The sequence below is a fragment of the Lissotriton helveticus genome, chromosome 4_1 (genome assembly GCF_964261635.1).
Source record: "Lissotriton helveticus chromosome 4_1, aLisHel1.1, whole genome shotgun sequence".
Classification (NCBI taxonomy): Eukaryota; Metazoa; Chordata; class Amphibia; order Caudata; family Salamandridae; genus Lissotriton; species Lissotriton helveticus.
In genome coordinates this window covers 895,541,386-895,562,215 of record NC_136063.1, presented here as the reverse complement: position 1 = coordinate 895,562,215, position 20,830 = coordinate 895,541,386, and the positions used below count along the sequence as shown (strand labels likewise).

Genomic DNA, 20,830 nt, shown 5'->3' with positions numbered 1-20,830 from the left:
GAAAAGGACAGGCACCAGGCAAAGCACTGAGGGAAAAAAATAAGGCCATTAATTTGCCGTTTAGTTGGCATCGGCTGCACAGGGAGGTATGCGGCTCCCAGTATCAGGGGGAGAGGGCAGATCAGTTCGCCCCCACTAACTACCACCACGCCCACTCGACTTGGCATCTCCATATGCAATGCCACCACTCCCATCAACACATATACCTAACCAGACCCCATTCCCTATTTCTAGATTACCCAAGTGTAATTCTCATGGCCTCTGCATGGCCCAAACTTCATAATCTGCTCAAACACGGAACTCTGCGGAATTTGGCGAAGTTTTTATGTCACTTCGCGCAATTCCGCAGAATGAAACACTGCCTATTTCACCCACCACTAATAACAACATAAATAATAATTAAAAAAACAAAGAAATCCAAACAATACAACACTAATAGAGGTTAATAAAATGTAACATTCAAAAAATTGAAGATTTTCTAATATTCCTCTTCAATTTCAGATAATTCCTAGTAGTTTGTGTCTAAATGTCCCAATCACCTGGAAACCTCTGCGAACTGAATGACTTCTCTCCTTGGTTCTGCAATGCAAGTCCTTTGGTTTTTGAGGAGTTTCTTAAATTACTATTGTGCCATATCATTTTCGTACTTTTCGTAATACATGGAGAATTTTGGACCACTTTTCAAAGAGGCATATTGTACTGTGTGCATGCCTATTAGGGTCCAGCTGTATTCTATTCTAGAACAATTTTGTTTGTGTTGTTATATTTCAATGTGCCTGTGATGTGTTTGCATTAAAGGAATAATACATAATGTTAGCCTCTGTGTCATTAATGAAATCCAGGTTCTCTTGCTATTTAATTCGAGAACTGCTATTCACATGAATGCACTTTCCTCATATGTACGCATGCAAACACATATTAAACAATTGCAACGCATAACTTTGTCTGCTCCACTAAAGAAATCAACAGTATTCAATTGTAAAAGAAAATGCTTTGGAATTACACTTTGCAACCTACACACCTGAATGAGACCTCGACTTGCGGGGCATCACTCCGATAAGAACAGCTTCCACCTGCGTAAAGCTTCACCACACTAATCACATCTCACTTTCATACACAAAGATAAATTTAACTGCTCAATTGTGCTGTCGACAAGTCTCACAACAGGCAGCACAAACCTTAGCAGAAAATTACAATGTAGTGTCTTCTACACTTTTTAATATCATCCCGGGGTCTTGGGCCACGTCAGACAAGATAACAACTTCAACTTTACCATGTTAAGCGCCACATTCACACAACATTCAAAACCTCTCCATCAAATATCACACAATTTCCATGAACACCTCAAGCTAAGCACAAGCAATTAGAGTGTGCAACCCTATTAATACTCACACCTACACTATCACAACTCTTTCTCGAACTGCTGGAACTCTGCCAATCCTCCAAACTGAAACATGGGCTCTAGGGCTGGTATTGGATCTAAACTGCTCTAACAAGTATTCTCTCCACTCTGTCCCAGGGCCTAACCATCCTTGTTTTTCTACCATCTGCCAGAACACTGAGCTGAATATATAAATTTCCCTGTGATGGACCGTTTTAGGTTACCTGAAAAATAAAGAGTAGTTAGTAACATCTAAAAATTTAACTTACAGTGTAACCCCTTTTACTAAACACTAAGGACACAGAAGTCAATGAATGGGGTTAACTGTAGGTGTATTAAAAATTCAAAGCTAAACTGATATCGACAAGTCTCATGAATATTTAGCAAAAATACAGAATCACAATTGAATTGGTAGTCTAAAACGTCGAACAAATTTTAACCTGAATAGCAAAAAGCATACAAAGATTTCAGTAATAGCGATTCGGAAATTAGGAATAAAATCTGATGATCAGTATATGATTTCCAGTGTTCTTGTCCATATATGAGTAAATCTAAATTACCTAAACTAAGCCTAAACTATGTAGTGCTAATTGGGGAAACCCTAATTAGATCTAGTAAAGCAGGAAGCTGTCAGCATTGCAGAGACTCGCGTAGAAGTTCTCCAAAATCTGAAGAATTGTATAGCATGAAGCCACACAACAAAAATATAGCAAGGAGGTCTGAACCCCTCTAAGTCTTGAGGTAATCTGAGTAAATTTTAACTGTGACCACTAACTAAAACTTCACCGAGCATTTGAGAATCCCACATCACCTGACTCAGTACTTTGCCACCTTCTCATGGTAAAACTTGACTGTTTCATTCGATACTTCCTTCTCTTGGTCTGAACATCAGAACATCCTTGGATTTCTCCCATCTCCACACATTCTCTTAAATTGGGGTCCTCTCTTTGTTCATTAGCGCCTCTTGTCTTTGCCAAAAATTGTACTCCAAAGCTTCTCTATCTCTCATACACAATGAGATCATATGAACACAGCTGTAAAGAAGAAGAAAACATTGCAATCAAACAAACTCTCATGTTGAAGGATAAAACTTAGAGTCCAAATGCTTAAGGCTTTTGGTCAAGTTAACATAGCAAAACACTTTTTAAATGCATGATTATGGATTCACATGTAGATATAAAGTAAATGCTGGATACCATTCAAATGAATATGTGAGTATATATATATATATATATATATATATATATATATATATATATATATATATATATATATATATATATATATATATATATATATTCACTGAAAAAACCATAGGTTATAGACCATATATAGTTAGGAATTAGCATTTAAAAAACCTTATTTTACTCACACAAAACCATTGAAATTCCATATATAGTTAGTTGCACTAACTATATATCGCGCACCCGCAATCCACTGCTGATCATGTCACATATTACATCATTCATGACATGGTCAGTGACATCACTGATGACATCACTGATGACATCATCTAGTGTCTGTGTGTTTTTGTAAAGTTTAAATATGTTTTACATATTGAAGAATGAGTGGATGTATGGAAGACTGAGTGTGTGTGTGGCTGGCTGGGAGGTGTGTGACTGTGCATATCAATGTGTACTTGTATCAGTGATTGTATAAGAGAGTAAGTATGTGTTAGTATATGTGTGAAAAGTATGGTGTTCTGTGTTTAACTGTATAGATGAGGAAATCGAAGTGTGATTGATTCTTCACAGGACTGACTAGGTGTATGAGTGCATATGATAGTGTTGTAATAATGAGTGACTGTATGTATGAGTGATTGTATGGGTGAATGAGTGAATGTGTGTGTAGACGTAGGAATCAGTGAGTGCGTATGTAGTAACTGGTATTGGTGTGTCATGATGTCATCAGTGATGTCATTTGAGATGTCATCAGTGATGTTATTTGAGATGTCATCAGTGATGTCATCAGTGATGTCACTGAAGTATGGTGTTCTGTGTTTAACTGTATAGATGAGGAAATGGAAGTGTGATTGATTCTTTACAGGACTGACTAGGTGTGTGAGTAACTCCATGGATGAGTGGCAGTGTGTGAGTGTCTGCATAGCTGTATGAGTGCATATGATAGTGTTGTAATAATGAGTGACTGTATGTATGAGTGATTGTATGGGTGAATGAGTGAATGTGTGTGTAGACGTAGGAATCAGTGAGTGCGTATGTAGTAACTGGTATTGCTGTATCATGATGTCATCAGTGATGTCATTTGAGATGTCATCAGTGATGTCATCAGTGATGTCATTTGAGATGTCATCAGTGATGTCATGAGTGATGTCACTGACCATGTCATGAATGATGTAATATGTGACATGATCAGCAGTGGATTGCGGGTGCGCGATATATAGTTAGTGCAACTAACTATATATGGAATTTCAATGGTTTTGTGTGAGTAAAATAAGGTTTTTTAAATGCTAATTCCTAACTATATATGGTCTATAACCTATGGTTTTTTCAGTGAATTTTCAAGGTTTTGTAAATGCTAATTCCTAACTATATATGGTCTATAACCTATGGTTTTTTCAGTGAATTTCATAGGTTTTTTAATAGCAAATCTTTATAAAAATAATACATTTTAAATCTAATTTTATATTTTATAATTTTTTTATTTTTTTTTAATATTATTTTTAGTGCGCTCCCGGGGCGCGGACAGGTGAACGCACGGGTAAGCGCAATCTTGCGGCGCGCCCCGGGGCGCGTACTAATGCGCGTCCCGGAAGCGCTATTGCCGAGAACGAAAACAACATCGTGACATATTGCGTAGCCGCCACGCCTTGCGTCATAAGACACGTATCGCGAGATGCGTCTTATGACGCACCGCGTAAGCGCACCCGGAAGCGCATACGATCGCGCAACGTAAGCGCCCCGATACGCTTACGATACACGCCCGGGGCGCGCCCCGGGCGCGTAGCGTAAGCGCGTCAAACCATGTGACTTTAAAATAACACTTTTCATTGGTTCAGAACTTTTTTTTTTCCAAATTGTGTGAAACCCACCCAATTCTCTCACTATTGCTTTGTACTTGGAGAGAGCAAGAGCTGTTGTGTCTACTCTATCTCCTACTTTTCTGATCTCCAGCAATGGCTGCAAGAGAGTCATCCAGCAGTGATTCAGAGGGATTTTTAGATGAGGACCCTCCTCAGCAAAAGAAAAAAACCCATTTCATCTGGAAATTTTACGACATCCCAGAAGGACAGAAAAAAGTCAACGCTCCCAAAGTAACATGCAAAATATGTGGGAGTAGTTTATCCAGAGGCAATCCTCTGAAAAAATATAGTTTTGGCAATGCCAATTTGATCCGGCATGTCAAAAGAAGACACCCTAACAACTTTGCCAGGGAGAGTGTCAGAGAGCTGGCACGGAATGTACCAACAGATGGCGGCAGCACCTCCACTGGTGGAGCAACACCTTCGGGACCACCCCGTGGAAGAATGATCCCTAACATTCAGCCGGTGTTTGCGGGCATCAAATTTTTGTGCGCAGAGTGTGACGAACTGCTCTGCTATGGGGAGCAGAGTGTTGAACTGATTGCCCTAAAGAAACAGCAACACCGCTGCTCTTCCAGTCCCTAAATTTTCAATTTTTTTTGCTCCTGTTGAGCAGTTTTGGAATCCTTGTTTTTGTTTTTCCCTTGAAAAAAATCCAAAAAAAATATAAAATTGTTTTAAAAAGTCTAAAAAAATATATAAAACAACAAAATGAAAAAAAAAGTTCTTTTCAGAACTACCTCCAATTTTTAAAAAGAAGCTTTATTTTTTTAAAAGTCTGTCATTTTTAATCTCCATGGTACGCTCCCCCGTACGCTCCCCGGTGCGCGTACCGGGCGCTCACCCCCGCGAAAATCGATTTTTTTTTTATTTTTTTTTTTCACCCGCGGGAGCCTTTTATGGCCCCCACATGAAACCTAGGGGGTCAGGGGGTGTGTACCCTGCTCCCTCTTGCTCATTTCCCCCTTTGATTTTTGCCACCTCTTGTGTCTCAATCCTACCGAGACACAAGATGGCGGCCGCTGCGGACTGTTTCGAATGTTTATAGACACCCGAGAACCAATCAGCTTGCCGTGCGCAAGTCGCGTTGCGCGCCTGTAGCGCTCCCCGGTACGCGTACGGAGGAGCGCTCCAGGCGCGGCTCTAGATATATATCTTTTTTTGAACGTTAATTTCTCAAAATCCACTGTAGCACATATATTGAGACCTACAAAAGGCACATCGGGCTACCAGTCCCTACAATTTTGCCAAGTTTCATGCAAATCCATTCAGCCGTTCTGGCTAAAAGTGAGGCTAACCGCCCTATGGAAAACTCAATGTTAAAAACACGTTTTGGGACCCCCCTTTTTTCTCGGCCCCCCCTGGACCAACTCCCCCCAAATTTCCAGGGGCTGCTCAGAAACAAAATGTTCCATTTTGCTGAAAATTTCAGCCAATTCCGTCCACAAACGCCAAAGTTATTAGACATAGAATTTTCAAAAATCCCATAGGGAAAAAATCCTAACTATATATACCTACTGGCGACCGCCAGTAGGTAATATATATTACCTACTGGCGGTCGCCAGTAGGTATATATAGTTAGGATTTTTTCTCTATGGGTTTTTTTAAAATTCTATGTCTAATAACTTTGGCGTTTGTGGACGTAATTGGCTGAAATTTTCAGGAAAATGGCACATTTTGTTTCTGAGCAGCCCTTGAAAATTTGGGGGGGGTTCGTCAAGGGGGGGCCGAGAAAAAAGGGGGGTCCCAAAACGTGTTTTTAACATTGAGTTTTCCATAGGGCGGTTGGCCTCACTTTTAGCCCGAACGGCTGAATGGATTTGCACGAAACTTGGCAAAATTGTAGGGACTGGTAGCCCGATGTGCCTTTTGTAGGTCTCAATATATGTGCTCCAGTGGATTTTGAGAAATTAACGTTTAAAAAAAGATATATATCTGTAACAGCGGACCTGGCAGCGTCCCAGGACGCGTACTTTACGCGCAACGGAGCTTTGTGAAGCGAAGCTGATTGGTTCTCCGGCGTCTGTCAACATTCCAAACAGTCCGTAGCGGCCGCCATCTTGTCTCTCGGTAGGATCGAGAGACAAGAGGAGGCCAAAGCGAAGGGGCAAATGACCATAAGGGGGCATAGTACATTGTCGCTCACCCCCTAGGTTTGATGTGGAGGTTTTAAAAGGGCCCCGCGGGGCAAAAAAAAATAAAAATAATAATAATCGAACAGCTGAATGGATTTGCACGAAACTTGGCAAAATTGTAGGGACTGGTAGCCCGATGTGCCTTTGCTAGATCTCAATATATGTGCTCCAGTGGATTTTGAGAAATTAACGTTCAAAAAAAGATATATATCTGTAACAGCGCACCGCTTCGCGTACTTTTCGCGTTACGGAGCTTTGCGAAGCGAAGCTGATTGGCTCTCCGGTGTCTGTAAACATTCCAAACAGTCCGTAGCGGCCGCCATCTTGTCTCTCGGTAGGATCGAACAGCTGAATGGATTTGCACGAAACTTGGCAAAATTGTAGGGACTGGTAGCCCGATGTGCCTTTGCTAGGTCTCAATATATGTGCTTCAGTGCATTTTGAGAAATTAACGTTCAGAAACAAGATATATATCTGTAACAGCGCTCCGCTTCGCGGAGATAAAATTATATGTGTATTACCTAGCTGTTGCTAACACCAGTTAGCGACGGCTAGTAGAATATAGCGACCATCTTGGGCCCCACTTTGCATGTGAGTGATATTTATCACTAATGACATGCAAAGTGGGCATGCCAAGATGTTAGCGACTGGAAACAGTCGCTAACATCGCTATCTCCTATTATCAACTTTTGGAAATATTCGAGATAAGCGCGAATATCTCCAAAAGCTACCACCTGCCCTGAGCAGTTCTTAGCCATGTTATCCAATGGGAGGTGGATAACATGGCTAAGAGCATTAGCTCGGTAATGCATGAATATCGCTGAGTTTTCAGCGATATTAATGCATTGCGGTCGTTTTTTATCGTATTTCCGATAAACCTTGATAATACCAAGGTTTATCTGCGATAATTTCTGACGGTAAAAAAATCGTTGCTAAGCATCGTTAGGGATAAATATCGCTTAACTTTGGTAATATGCCCCAACGTCTGTTAACGTTCGATTCAAAGGAAATCAGGAAGTGTTGAAAAACATTGTCTGCGCCATCTTGTCTTTTTTCAAATGCCACACTTTTGTCGTGCACGGCAGCCATTTTAGATGCCTTGACCAGACCCACTCTGTGCACGCTGTCGATCCTTAGCATGGCTCCCCACCCTCGCAAGCATCTCCCCCAGGCAGTGGTCACCCCCGCTCTCTGTCTTATGCATGGGTAATAAACCTCCCCCCATCTGCGCTGCTCTTCCCTGAGAATCACACCCTGTGCCCGCCCGACACCTCCCTTTCGCCCTATTCACTACCGCACCCTCTGACACTCCTTTTCCTCTGTGTCCGATTGTCCAGGCTGGTCCTAGGGTATCAGCTAGCCCTGCAGATGTAGTTTATGGCCACAGCTGTAAAGAATCACCCCTCTTCAAAGGAGTTATAGTAGATCAAGGCCCACACTCGATGAGATCCGTCACAGCAGAAGCGTTGCTATTATCTGAAAACCATCCTGTATTGTGATTGGGGAGGGGACCGAGCCTGAAGCGGAAGATTCCAGGGATGACTCTTTGTACATCAAAGTTTTTACAATTATGTGTCACATTAAAAATATATAGCACTCCGACAAAGTAGTAAGATTATAAAACTTTAATAATTTATAAATATATAAAAGAAAACAAAAATAGTAATAACATATAAACATTTTTAGGGAAAAACAACGAAGTAGCGGTCGGCTGTGCGAATAATCCCAACGCAGCACAACGTCCAGATTTCCGGCGTGGGGCGTCGCGGGGGGTGGGTCATCAGTAGCAAACTGTTGTGCGAATAGTTCCAAGGCAGCAGAACGCGCTGAAATCTAGATGACACTAAAGTGATGTCTAGTAAGTTGCCACCCAGCAAATAACGGCATGGGGCGTCGCGGGGGTGGGTCATCAGTAGCAAACTGTTGCGCGAATAGTTCCAAGGCAGCAGAACGATGGCACCAAGGTGATGTCCAGTAAGTTGCCGCACTGGTTTTGGTATCCTACAATGCTGCTCCGAATAACGGCGCGGGGCGCCCCGGGGGAGGCGGCGTGAACGGGCCTCTCCAGGTGGAGTGTCATCTGTTGTAGTGGGGCGCCCCTTTACCGTTTCAGTTGCCATTCCGTCCGTTTTTGGTCCACTGTGTCAAAAGCCGCAATTCAGCTGAGTTGCGCCCACTCTTGCGGTGCAGCGATAGGCGGCTGTCACAGGACTCTCAAAATGGCGGCAGGCTGTTTCCTTTTTGGGCCTGGTCCACTGAAATGGCCCTGGGACACCTTGGAAATCGGACGCTTGTCTGCTAGGTCTTGGACCCCATTCTCGAAAGCGTCCCCTCCGCCTTGAGAATTCATCAAAAGTTTTGGGGGCTCCGACTCCTGCAGGCTTCTGGTGGGGAGCGGCTGCCATGATTGCTCGCGGAATGACCACGACTGAGCTACGAGATGGTGGTGCTCTCATGCTGACGCCAGCTTCAGTCTGAAACATCCAGAAACAAGGTGGGGCTTTCATCGTTTGGGGAAAAAAAAAAGGTTTCATCCAATGAAAAGTGTTGTTTTTAGGTCACATGATCAAGCCTTCCATCATTAGGAAACCAAAAGTAAAATGAACCAATGAAAAGTTTTATAAACAAGTCACATGACCTGTTATGCGGCATAGGGTGTAAAATGCGGAGAAAATACGTTGGCACGTGAGGCGGCGTCAGTAGCGGACCGATGTGCGAATAGGCCGAAGGCAACACAACGCGCCAAGATCCGGATGGCACCGAGGTGGTGTCCAGCAAGTTGCAGCACTGGTGTGGCCATCCTACAATGCTGAAAGTCGGCGTGGGGCGCCCCGTTGGCACGTGAGGTGGCGTCAGTAGCGGACCGATGTGCGAATAGGCCGAAGGCAACACAACGCGCCAAGATCCGGATGGCACCGAGGTGGTGTCCAGCAAGTTGCAGCACTGGTGTGGCCATCCTACAATGCTGAAAGTCGGCGTGGGGCGCCCCGTTGGCACGTGAGGCGGCGTCAGTAGCGGACCGATGTGCGAATAGGCCGAAGGCAACACAATGTGCCAAGATCCGGATGGCACCGAGGTGGTGTCCAGCAAGTTGCAGCACTGGTGTGGCCATCCTACAATGCTGAAAGTCGGCGTGGGGCGCCCCGTTGGCCTGTGAGTTTGCGTCAGTAGCGGACCGATGTGCGAATAGGCCGAAGGCAGCACAACGCGCCAAGATCCGGATGGCACCGAGGTGGTGTCTAGTAAGATGCCGCACTGGTGTGGCCATCCAACAATGCTGAAAGTCGGCGTGGGGCGCCCCGTTGGCCTGTGAGTTTGCGTCAGTAGCGGACCGATGTGCGAATAGGCTGAAGGCAGCACAACGCGCCAAGATCCGGATGGCACCGAGGTGGTGTCTAGTAAGTTGCCGCACTGGTGTGGCCATCCAACAATGCTGAAAGTCGGCGTGGGGCGCCCCGTTGGCCTGTGAGTTTGCGTCAGTAGCGGACCGATGTGCGAATAGGCCGAAGGCAGCACAACGCGCCAAGATCCGGATGGCACCGAGGTGGTGTCTAGTAAGTTGCCGCACTGGTGTGGCCATCCTACAATGCTGAAAGTCGGCGTGGGGCGCCCCGTTGGACTGTGAGATGGCGTCAGTAGCGGACCGATGTGTGAATGGGGCCGAAGGCAGCGCAACAATATTTTCGGAATAGAAGACACCACTAGGCGCTGAGATTCCAAGATCCGGATGGCACCGAGGTGGTGTGTAGCAAGTTGCCGCACTGGTGTGGCCATCCTACAATGCTGAAAGTCGGCGTGGGGCGCCCCGTTGGCCTGTGAGTTTGCGTCAGTAGCGGACCGATGTGCGAATAGGCCGAAGGCAGCACAACGCGCCAAGATCCGGATGGCACCGAGGTGGTGTCTAGTAAGTTGTCGCACTTCTGTGGCCATCCAACAATGTTGAAAGTCGGCGTGGGGCGCCCCGTTGGCCTGTGAGATGGCGTCAGTAGTGGACCGATGTGCGAATGGGGCCAAAGGCAGCGCAACAATATTTTCTGATTTGAAGACACCACAAGGCGCTGAGATGCCAAGATCCGGATGGCACCGAGGTGGTGTCTAGCAAGTTGTGGCACTGGTGTGGCCATCGTACAATGGTAAAAGTCGGCGTGGGGCGCCCTGTTGGCCTGTGAGATGGTGTCAGTAGCGGACTGATGTGTGAATGGGGCCAAAGGCAGCGCAACAATATTTTCTACAATATTTTCGGAGTAGAAGACACCACAAGGCGCTGAGATGCCAAGATCCGGATGGCACCGAGGTGATGTCTAAGTTGCGGACCGATGTGCGAATGGGGCCAAAGGTAGCGTAACAAGATTTTCTGTATGGAAGATACCACTAGGCGTTGAGATGCCAAGATTCGGATGGCACCGAGGTGATGTCTAGCAAGTTGTGCCACTGGTGTGGCCATCGTACAATGGTAAAAGTCGGCGTGGGGCGCCCTATTGGCCTGTGAGATGGTGTCAGTAGCGGACTGATGTGCGAATGGGGCCAAAGGCAGCGCAACAATATTTTCTGACTGACACCACAAGGCGCTGAGATGCCAAGATCCGGATGGCACCGAGGTGATGTCTAAGTTGCGGACTGATGTGCGAATGGGGCCAAAGGCAGCGTAACAATATTTTCTGTATGGAAGATACCACTAGGCGTTGAGATGCCAAGATTCGGATGGCACCGAGGTGATGTCTAGCAAGTTGGTGTGGTCATCCTACAATGCTGAAACTCGGCGTGGGTCACCCCATTAGCCTGTGAGATGGCGTCAGTAGCGGACCGATGTGCGAATAGGCCGAAGGCAGCACAACGCGCCAAGATCCGGATGTCACCGTGGTGGTTTCATAGTTGAGAGGCACTTCATCTGCAGTGGGGCGCCGAGATCCGGATGGCACCGAGGTGATGTCTAGCAAGTTGCTGTACTGGTGTGGTCATCCTACAATGCTGAAATGTAGTGGGGCGCCCATTTACCGTTTCAGTTGCCATTCAGCTGAGTTTCGGCTGCTCTTGATGCTACAGCGACAGGCGGCTGCAAGAGGACTCTCAAAATGGCGGCCTGTTCTTTGGATTTGGGCCTGGTCCACTAAAATGGCCCTGGGACACCTTAGAACTTGGACGCTCGATTTTTTTTTCCTTTCCTGTACATGCAAAAAAAGGTAAATGCCCGGTACGTTACACGCTTCATCTGCCACGATGAACTCTCCAGAGGAACCGAAAAAAAATATAGTTGTGGTAACTATACCATGCATCGTCATATGGAGAGGTGGCACCAATTAATTATAGTGCTGCATAAAAGAGAGATTTGGAGGAGAACCCCTGACCTGCTAGTACATTCATCAAAGAAGTGGCACTGAGAGCTTCAGAGGCAAGGGAAACGGTCCCAAATATTTAGAAGAACTTTGGAAAGATTAAAATGACATGTTTAGATTGTGGTAAATTAATTTCATGTGGACAGATGAGTGTTACTCTAATAAATACAGCATATGAACATCATCATAGTCGATGGTTGGTAGAGACATTTTGACTATATCCTGGACCTGCCCGTCCTCGCCCAAAATGGCGCCGGAATAAATGGGACTCGTAACTCCTTGTTGTGTACTGGTTGCAGAACCTTGAAATCACGAGATACGTATGCAGTTTTGAAGCACATGGCGGGCGGGGACGAGAATTGATTGAATATTTCGACATCCCTATTGATATTAAGTTCTGATGTGTTATTGATTACTGTACTATTGAAAGTTCGAATTAACGTCACCCATGGTACTTGCCCGCAAATGTATATCTAGATAATTTTATTGTAACTGGCCCTGTCGTATTTTAATTATAAAATGTACGTCCACCGATTCCGTAACTGTTAGACACCTTAGTTCTTGCAACCTAATGGCCCGCCCGTTACGTTCCTTTACAGTGTAAATGTCTATTCATCATATACGATTACAGTTTGCTCCGTGGCAGGCCCACGTGGTTATAGGCTCGTATTTGTATAATTAAATTTTCACAATAAAGGTTTTTAAAAGAAAACATGGTAGTAGTATATACATTGGTAAAGTTTTTAATAATAGTCACTGTTTTAGAATCATTAAAAGGCAAGTGAAATAAAGCAGACCAATTACATGAAGGGTAAAAGGTATAATACGAAGGAACGCAGTAAAGATAAATGGTCAAGGGCTGTTGTGTTTTCTATTCCTGCAACATAAAGTGATCGATAAGAATCTCATATTCAGGCGTATCGGCGACTAAGACAGCAGGTCGACCCTCTTTTGCTCAACGGCTCCGTCATGGGACGAAGAAACGCTCTTTTTCTCGAAAAAAGAATATATTTTACTTGCAGGACAGTTGTAAAATTTCCGGGAAAGTACATTAGCCTGGAACATTATAACATATATTTAAGAAAAAATAATGTTCGGAAGTAATTAAAAGCGTAATTTTTAGGTGATATGACCAAGGCTTTCATCATTAGAATAAGAAAAGTAAAATGAACCAATGAAAAGTTTTATTAACAAGTCACATGACTTGTTATGCTTACGTTACGCGCTGCGCGCCCCGGATGACTTCCGGATGCGCTAACGCGGCGCGTCATATGACGCATTACGCGACAACGCAGGTCCAGAATATAGTCAAAATGTCTCCACCAACCAGCGGTCGAAACACAACCCCTTTCAGCAGGCTAAATAGTTCTGTTAAATGACAACAGAAGGGACAGGCAACAAGAACCATCAGTCAAAGAGGGGAGGGCTAGTTCTTCTCTACCGGGTTACATTGGGGCGCTACCGGAACTGATAGAATTGGTAGTCTACAGTGTTTCTGGATGTTTCAGACTGAAGCTGGGGTTAGCATGAGAGCAGCACCATTTCGTAGCTCCGTCGTGGCCATTCCGCAACCAATCATGGCAGCCGCTCTTTATCGTTATTTTGGGCGGGGTGGGTGGCGGAGCCGAGCTGTTTTGCAGCCATCATTGTGTGGAGTTCAGTTCATCTCACTAGTTTTGTATTTGTCATGAGGGGTTGTTCCTAATGTTTCTATTTTAGCGAGGTCAAAAAGAGATCCCATTAGTGGCCTACTGATTTTGCTCGATTCCTTTTCTTTTTTTTTACACGATTTTTCGTTATCTGCAAAGACTAAACAGAGTATTGCGACTCTGTGTTTGTTTGTAAATAGAGAATGAACCAAAGAGAACTAATTCTAAAATAGTAAATACTTGGATAACAATCAATCAAATGGAGAGAGAAGCAGGCACGACGGATTACAACGGGGGCAAAGGCCTGCGTTAACTACCTTTCACTATCTGCAAAGAGAGAGTACTCCTAATAGAAATGAGGGGGGGGGGGGCACCATTCAAAGCAGATCAGTGTGCATAAACACGAAAATGTTTTCACTTACCACGTACTTGACATTCGACAGCTTATGATATTTGCTATTAAAAAACCATTGAAATTCACTGAAAAAACCATAGGTTATAGACCATATATAGTTAGGAATTAGCATTTACAAAACCTTGAAAATTCACTGAAAAAACCATAGGTTATAGACCATATATAGTTAGGAATTAGCATTTAAAAAACCTTATTTTACTCACACAAAACCATTGAAATTCCATATATAGTTAGTTGCACTAACTATATATCGCGCACCCGCAATCCACTGCTGATCATGTCACATATGACATCATTCATGACATGGTCAGTGACATCACTGATGACATCACTGATGACATCTCAAATGACATCACTGATGACATCACTGATGACATCTCATTTGACATCATTCTTGTGCTAATACGATAAACCTCTTCAGACTCTAATATAACCTTAGATACACTCAGTGTATACAGACACTCACACACTGCCACTCATCCATGGAGTTACTCACACACCCAGTCAGTCATGCAAAGAAACAATCTCACCTCCATTTCTTCAACTATACAGTTAAACACACCTTACTTATTGAAACATATACTAACACATATTTACTCTCTTATACAATCCCTGATACAAGTTCACAATGATCGATACAACCACTCACTCATTCAGTGGCTCTCATGCACAGTTATTTATATATGCCAACTCTCACATGTACTGTGTTTAACATATGTACTTACTATGACATGTAGCATTGAGATATCCATTCACTCATCAATACACTCATGCACACAGTCAACTGCCCATGTAGCTGTTTCCACATGCAGTCTTGAACTCATACACCTAGTGAATAAACTGCTCACACATCTATGCATAGAGTCACACACCTTCCAGCCACCCCCACACAAACTCAATCTGCCATAGAAATACTTGGGCAACCAATTAATAACACATATAGCCTCTCGTATAGCTAATGATCAACACATGCAGCAGTTTACAGAACAACAGACATAATGATGCACAAATTAAGACAGTTTAGTCACTAACCCATGCACTCAGTGAGACACATTTAATCACTCACTCATACATTCAGTCATGCACCTACTAAATCCTTCGTCCAGACACTTATACATCTACTCATTCTTCAATATGTAAAACATATTTAAACTTCACAGAAACACACAGTCACTGGATGACGTCATCAGTGATCTCATCAGTGATGTCATTTGAGATGTCATCAGTGATGTCATCAGTGATGTCACTGACCATGTCATGAATGATGTAATATGTGACATGATCAGCAGTGGATTGCGGGTGCGCGATATATAGTTAGTGCAACTAACTATATATGGAATTTCAATGGTTTTGTGTGAGTAAAATAAGGTTTTTTAAATGCTAATTCCTAACTATATATGGTCTATAACCTATGGTATATATTCACTGAAAAAACCATAGGTTATAGACCATATATAGTTAGGAATTAGCATTTAAAAAACCTTATTTTACTCACACAAAACCATTGAAATTCCATATATAGTTAGTTGCACTAACTATATATCGCGCACCCGCAATCCACTGCTGATCATGTCACATATTACATCATTCATGACATGGTCAGTGACATCACTGATGACATCACTGATGACATCTCAAATGACATCACTGATGAGATCACTGATGACGTCATCCAGTGACTGTGTGTTTCTTGTAAAGTTTAAATATGTTTTACATATTGAAGAATGAGTAGATGTATAAGTGTCTGGACGAAGGATTTAGTAGGTGCATGACTGAATGTATGAGTGAGTGATTAAATGTGTCTCCCTGAGTGCATGGGTTAGTGACTAAACAGTCTTAATTTGTGCATCATTATGTCTGTTGTTCTGTAAACTGCTGCATGTGTTGATCATTAGCTATACGAGAGGCTATATGTGTTATTAATTGGTTGCCCAAGTATTTCTATGGCAGATTGAGTTTGTGTGGGGGTGGCTGGAAGGTGTGTGACTCTATGCATAGATGTGTGAGCAGTTTATTCACTAGGTGTATGAGTTCAAGAGTGCATGTGGAAACAGCTACATGGGCAGTTGACTGTGTGCATGAGTGTATTGATGAGTGAATGGATATCTCAATGCTACATGTCATAGTAAGTACATATGTAAAACACAGTACATGTGAGAGTTGGCATATATAAATAACTGTGCATGAGAGCCACTGAATGAGTGAGTGGTTGTATCGATCATTGTGAACTTGTATCAGGGATTGTATAAGAGAGTAAATATGTGTTAGTATATGTTTCAATAAGTAAGGTGTGTTTAACTGTATAGTGGAAGAAATGGAGGTGAGATTGTTTCTTTGCATGACTGACTGGGTGTGTGAGTAACTCCATGGATGAGTGGCAGTGTGTGAGTGTCTGTATACACTGAGTGTATCTAAGGTTATATTAGAGTCTGAAGAGGTTTATCGTATTAGCACAAGAATGATGTCAAATGAGATGTCATCAGTGATGTCATCAGTGATGTCATTTGAGATGTCATCAGTGATGTCATCAGTGATGTCACTGACCATGTCATGAATGATGTAATATGTGACATGATCAGCAGTGGATTGCGAGTGCGCGATATATAGTTAGTGCAACTAACTATATATGGAATTTCAATGGTTTTGTGTGAGTAAAATAAGGTTTTTTAAATGCTAATTCCTAACTATATATGGTCTATAACCTATGGTTTTTTCAGTGAATTTTCAAGGTTTTGTAAATGCTAATTCCTAACTATATATGGTCTATAACCTATGGTTTTTTCAGTGAATTTCAATGGTTTTTTAATAGCAAATATCATAAGCTGTCGAATGTCAAGTACGTGGTAAGTGAAAACATTTTCGTGTTTATGCACACTGATCTGCTTTGAATGGTGCCCCCCCCCCCTCATTTCTATTAGGAGTACTCTCTCTTTGCAGATAGTGAAAGGTAGTTAACGCAGGCCTTTGCCCCCGTTGTAATCCGTCGTGCCTGCTTCTCTCTCCATTTGATTGATTGTTATCCAAGTATTTACTGTTTTAGAATTAGTTCTCTTTGGTTCATTCTCTATTTACAAACAAACACAGAGTCGCAATACTCTGTTTAGTCTTTGCAGATAACGAAAAATCGTGTAAAAAAAAAGAAAAGGAATCGAGCAAAATCAGTAGGCCACTAATGGGATCTCTTTTTGACCTCGCTAAAATAGAAACATTAGGAACAACCCCTCATGACAAATACAAAACTAGTGAGATGAACTGAACTCCACACAATGATGGCTGCAAAACAGCTCGGCTCCGCCACCCACCCCGCCCAAAATAACGATAAAGAGCAGCTGCCATGATTGGTTGCGGAATGGCCACAACGGAGCTACGAAATGGTGGTGCTCTCATGCTAACCCCAGCTTCAGTCTGAAACATCCAGAAACACTGTAGACTACCAATTCGATCAGTTCCGGTAGCGCCCCAATGTAACCCGGTAGAGAAGAACTAGCCCTCCCCTCTTTGACTGATGGTTCTTGTTGCCTGTCCCTTCTGTTGTCATTTAACAGAACTATTTAGCCTGCTGAAAGGGGTTGTGTTTCGACCGCTGGTTGGTGGAGACATTTTGACTATATTCTGGACCTGCGTTATCGCGTAATGCGTCATATGACGCGCCGCGTTAGCGCATCCGGAAGTCATCCGGGGCGCGCAGCGCGTAACGTAAGCATAACAAGTCATGTGACTTGTTAATAAAACTTTTCATTGGTTCATTTTACTTTTCTTATTCTAATGATGAAAGCATTGGTCATATCACCTAAAGATTACGCTTTTAATTACTTCCGAACATTATTTTTTGTTAAATATATGTTATAATGTTCCAGGCTAATGTACTTTCCCGGAAATTTTACAACTGTCCTGCAAGTAAAATATATTCTTTTTTCGAGAAAAAGAGCGTTTCTTCGTCCCATGACGGAGCCGTTGAGCAAAAGAGGGTCGACCTGCTGTCTTAGTCGCCGATACGCCTGAATATGAGATTCTTAGCGATCACTTTATGTTGCAGGAATAGAAAACACAACAGCCCTTGACCATTTATCTTTACTGCGTTCCTTCGTATTATACCTTTTACCCTTCATGTAATTGGTCTGCTTTATTTCACTTGCCTTTTAATGATTCTAAAACAGTGACTATTATTAAAAACTTTACCAATGTATATACTACTACCATGTTTTCTTTTAAAAACCTTTATTGTGAAAATTTCATTATACAAATACGAGCCTATAACCACGTGGGCCTGCCACGGAGCAAACTGTAATCGTATATGATGAATAGACATTTACACTGTAGAGGAACGTAACGGGCGGGCCATTAGGTTGCAAGAACTAAGGTGTCTAACAGTTACGGAATCGGTGGACGTACATTTTATAATTAAAATACGACAGGGCCAGTTACAATAAAATTATCTAGATATACATTTGCGGGCAAGTACCATGGGTGACGTTAATTCGAACTTTAAACAGTACAGTAATCAATAACACATCAGAACTTAATATCAATAGGGATGTCGAAATATTCAATCAATTCTCGTCCCCGCCCGCCATGTGCTTCAAAACTGCATACGTATCTCGTGATTTCAAGGTTCTGCAACCAGTACACAACAAGGAGTTACGAGTCCCATTTATTCCGGCGCCATTTTGGGCGAGGACGGGCAGGTCCAGGATATAGTCAAAATGTCTCTACCAACCATCGACTATGATGATGTTCATATGCTGTATTTATTAGAGTAACACTCATCTGTCCACATGAAATTAATTTACCACAATCTAAACATGTCATTTTAATCTTTCCAAAGTTCTTCTAAATATTTGGGACCGTTTCCCTTGCCTCTGAAGCTCTCAGTGCCACTTCTTTGATGAATGTACTAGCAGGTCAGGGGTTCTCCTCCAAATCTCTCTTTTATGCAGCACTATAATTAATTGGTGCCACCTCTCCATATGACGATGCATGGTATAGTTACCACAACTATATTTTTTTTCGGTTTCTCTGGAGAGTTCATCGTGGCAGATGAAGCGTGTAACGTACCGGGCATTTACCTTTTTTTGCATGTACAGGAAAGGAAAAAAAAATCGAGCGTCCAAGTTCTAAGGTGTCCCAGGGCCATTTTAGTGGACCAGGCCCAAATCCAAAGAACAGGCCGCCATTTTGAGAGTCCTCTTGCAGCCGCCTGTCGCTGTAGCATCAAGAGCAGCCGAAACTCAGCTGAATGGCAACTGAAACGGTAAATGGGCGCCCCACTACATTTTAGCATTGTAGGATGACCACACCAGTACAGCAACTTGCTAGACATCACCTCGGTGCCATCCGGATCTCGGCGCCCCACTGCAGATGAAGTGCCTCTCAACTATGAAACCACCACGGTGACATCCGGATCTAGAACCTTGCTTTCAGCGCATTAGCTGCCGCGCCTTTTACTCATAATTTTAAAAGTGTTCTGCTGTGCTTTTTATCTTGCGGCGCTTAAAGCTACTTATTAGCGCTTTTCCGCTTATCTCGCTAGCGCTTTAAAAACTCTCTCTTGTCAGCGCTTCTGGTCAGTATTCCCCGAGTAACTTCATTTTGTCGGCGTCCGTAGGCCGGGGAAGTTTGGGAGGCTCACCTGCATTTAAGTTTCCATCTCCTCGCACTCGGCGAGGCCAGACAGCTTAGCTGGGTCCGTCATCTTGGGTTGGGCTGTGAGGCGAGGCACTCCGCGGCCATCTTGCGTAAGGCAAGAGGCTAGTAGGCGGTCCTCCGCACTCTGAGGTGCTACATAAGGATCTTTGAGATAAGGTCAGTTAGAACCTTGCTTTCAGCGCATTAGCTGCCGTGCCTTTTACTCATAATTTTAAAAGTGTTCTGCTGTGCTTTTTATCTTGCGGCGCTTAAAGCTACTTATTAGCGCTTTTCCGCTTATCTCGCTAGCGCTTTAAAAACTCTCTCTTGTCAGCGCTTCTGGTCAGTATTCCCCGAGTAACTTCATTTTGTCGGCGTCCGTAGGCCGGGGAAGTTTGGGAGGCTCACCTGCATTTAAGTTTCCATCTCCTCGCACTCGGCGAGGCCAGACAGCTTAGCTGGGTCCGTCATCTTGGGTTGGGCTGTGAGGCGAGGCACTCCGCGGCCATCTTGCGTAAGGCAAGAGGCTAGTAGGCGGTCCTCCGCTCAGCGTAATAGTACTTTAAGATGGACGGATCGACGCGCAGCGCTCGCGCGCAGCGGGCGCGTCGTAGGCGCGCCGGAGGTGCGCCAGAGGTAAGCCCGTTTGCGCCCGTTCGCGCAACGGACGCGCTTAGGGCCGCTACCTCTGGCCCCTTCGGTTCAAACCGCATAGCTTACACTCGGAGTGAGCTCATCGAACTCAGACCTGGGCAGGACCCGGTCAGACCGTCTACCTCTAAGCCAATTACCTGTGGTCTGCTTAATGTTAGATCTCTCTGTAAGCACCACATGGAAATAGCCTTCCTCATTGAGTCTGAACAGCTCGATGTCCTCTTTCTCACAGAAACGTGGACTCGGGAGGACTGTGAGGTCGAGCTGGGCTTAGCTTGCCCTTCAGGATATAAAATTAGTCACTCACCGCGTCCACTTAACCGAGGAGGGGGAATTGGATTCATTCATAGAGACTCGCTTACCCTCTCCCAGCTAAAGATCCGAGAGGTACCGGGATTTGAACTGATGGGTTTCTCAGTCAAACAGCAGGAGTCGATCTGCTGCTCGGGGGTTCTTTGTTATCGTCCCCCGGGACCAGCACCATCCATCCCCCTTTTCATCGACCTGGTCTATGAACTTGCCAGCTCCCACTCCAGGTTATTAGTTCTTGGAGATTTCAATCTGTGGGCAGGCAGCTCGCTGGACAATGCATTTTTTT

The 20,830-nt window shown here is 43.8% G+C and overlaps 1 long non-coding RNA gene across 3 annotated transcripts in view; it reads right to left on the bottom strand.

The window, feature by feature from the left end:
* The window catches only part of LOC144827370 (uncharacterized), a 219,215-nt gene that overhangs the window by 153,203 nt on the left and 45,182 nt on the right, over window positions 1-20,830 (bottom strand). For all 3 annotated transcript variants that reach the window (XR_013610160.1, XR_013610158.1, XR_013610159.1), the window contains exon 2: window positions 2,193-2,415. This is a non-coding gene — a long non-coding RNA (uncharacterized LOC144827370). The remainder of the gene's footprint in view (window positions 1-2,192; window positions 2,416-20,830) is intronic.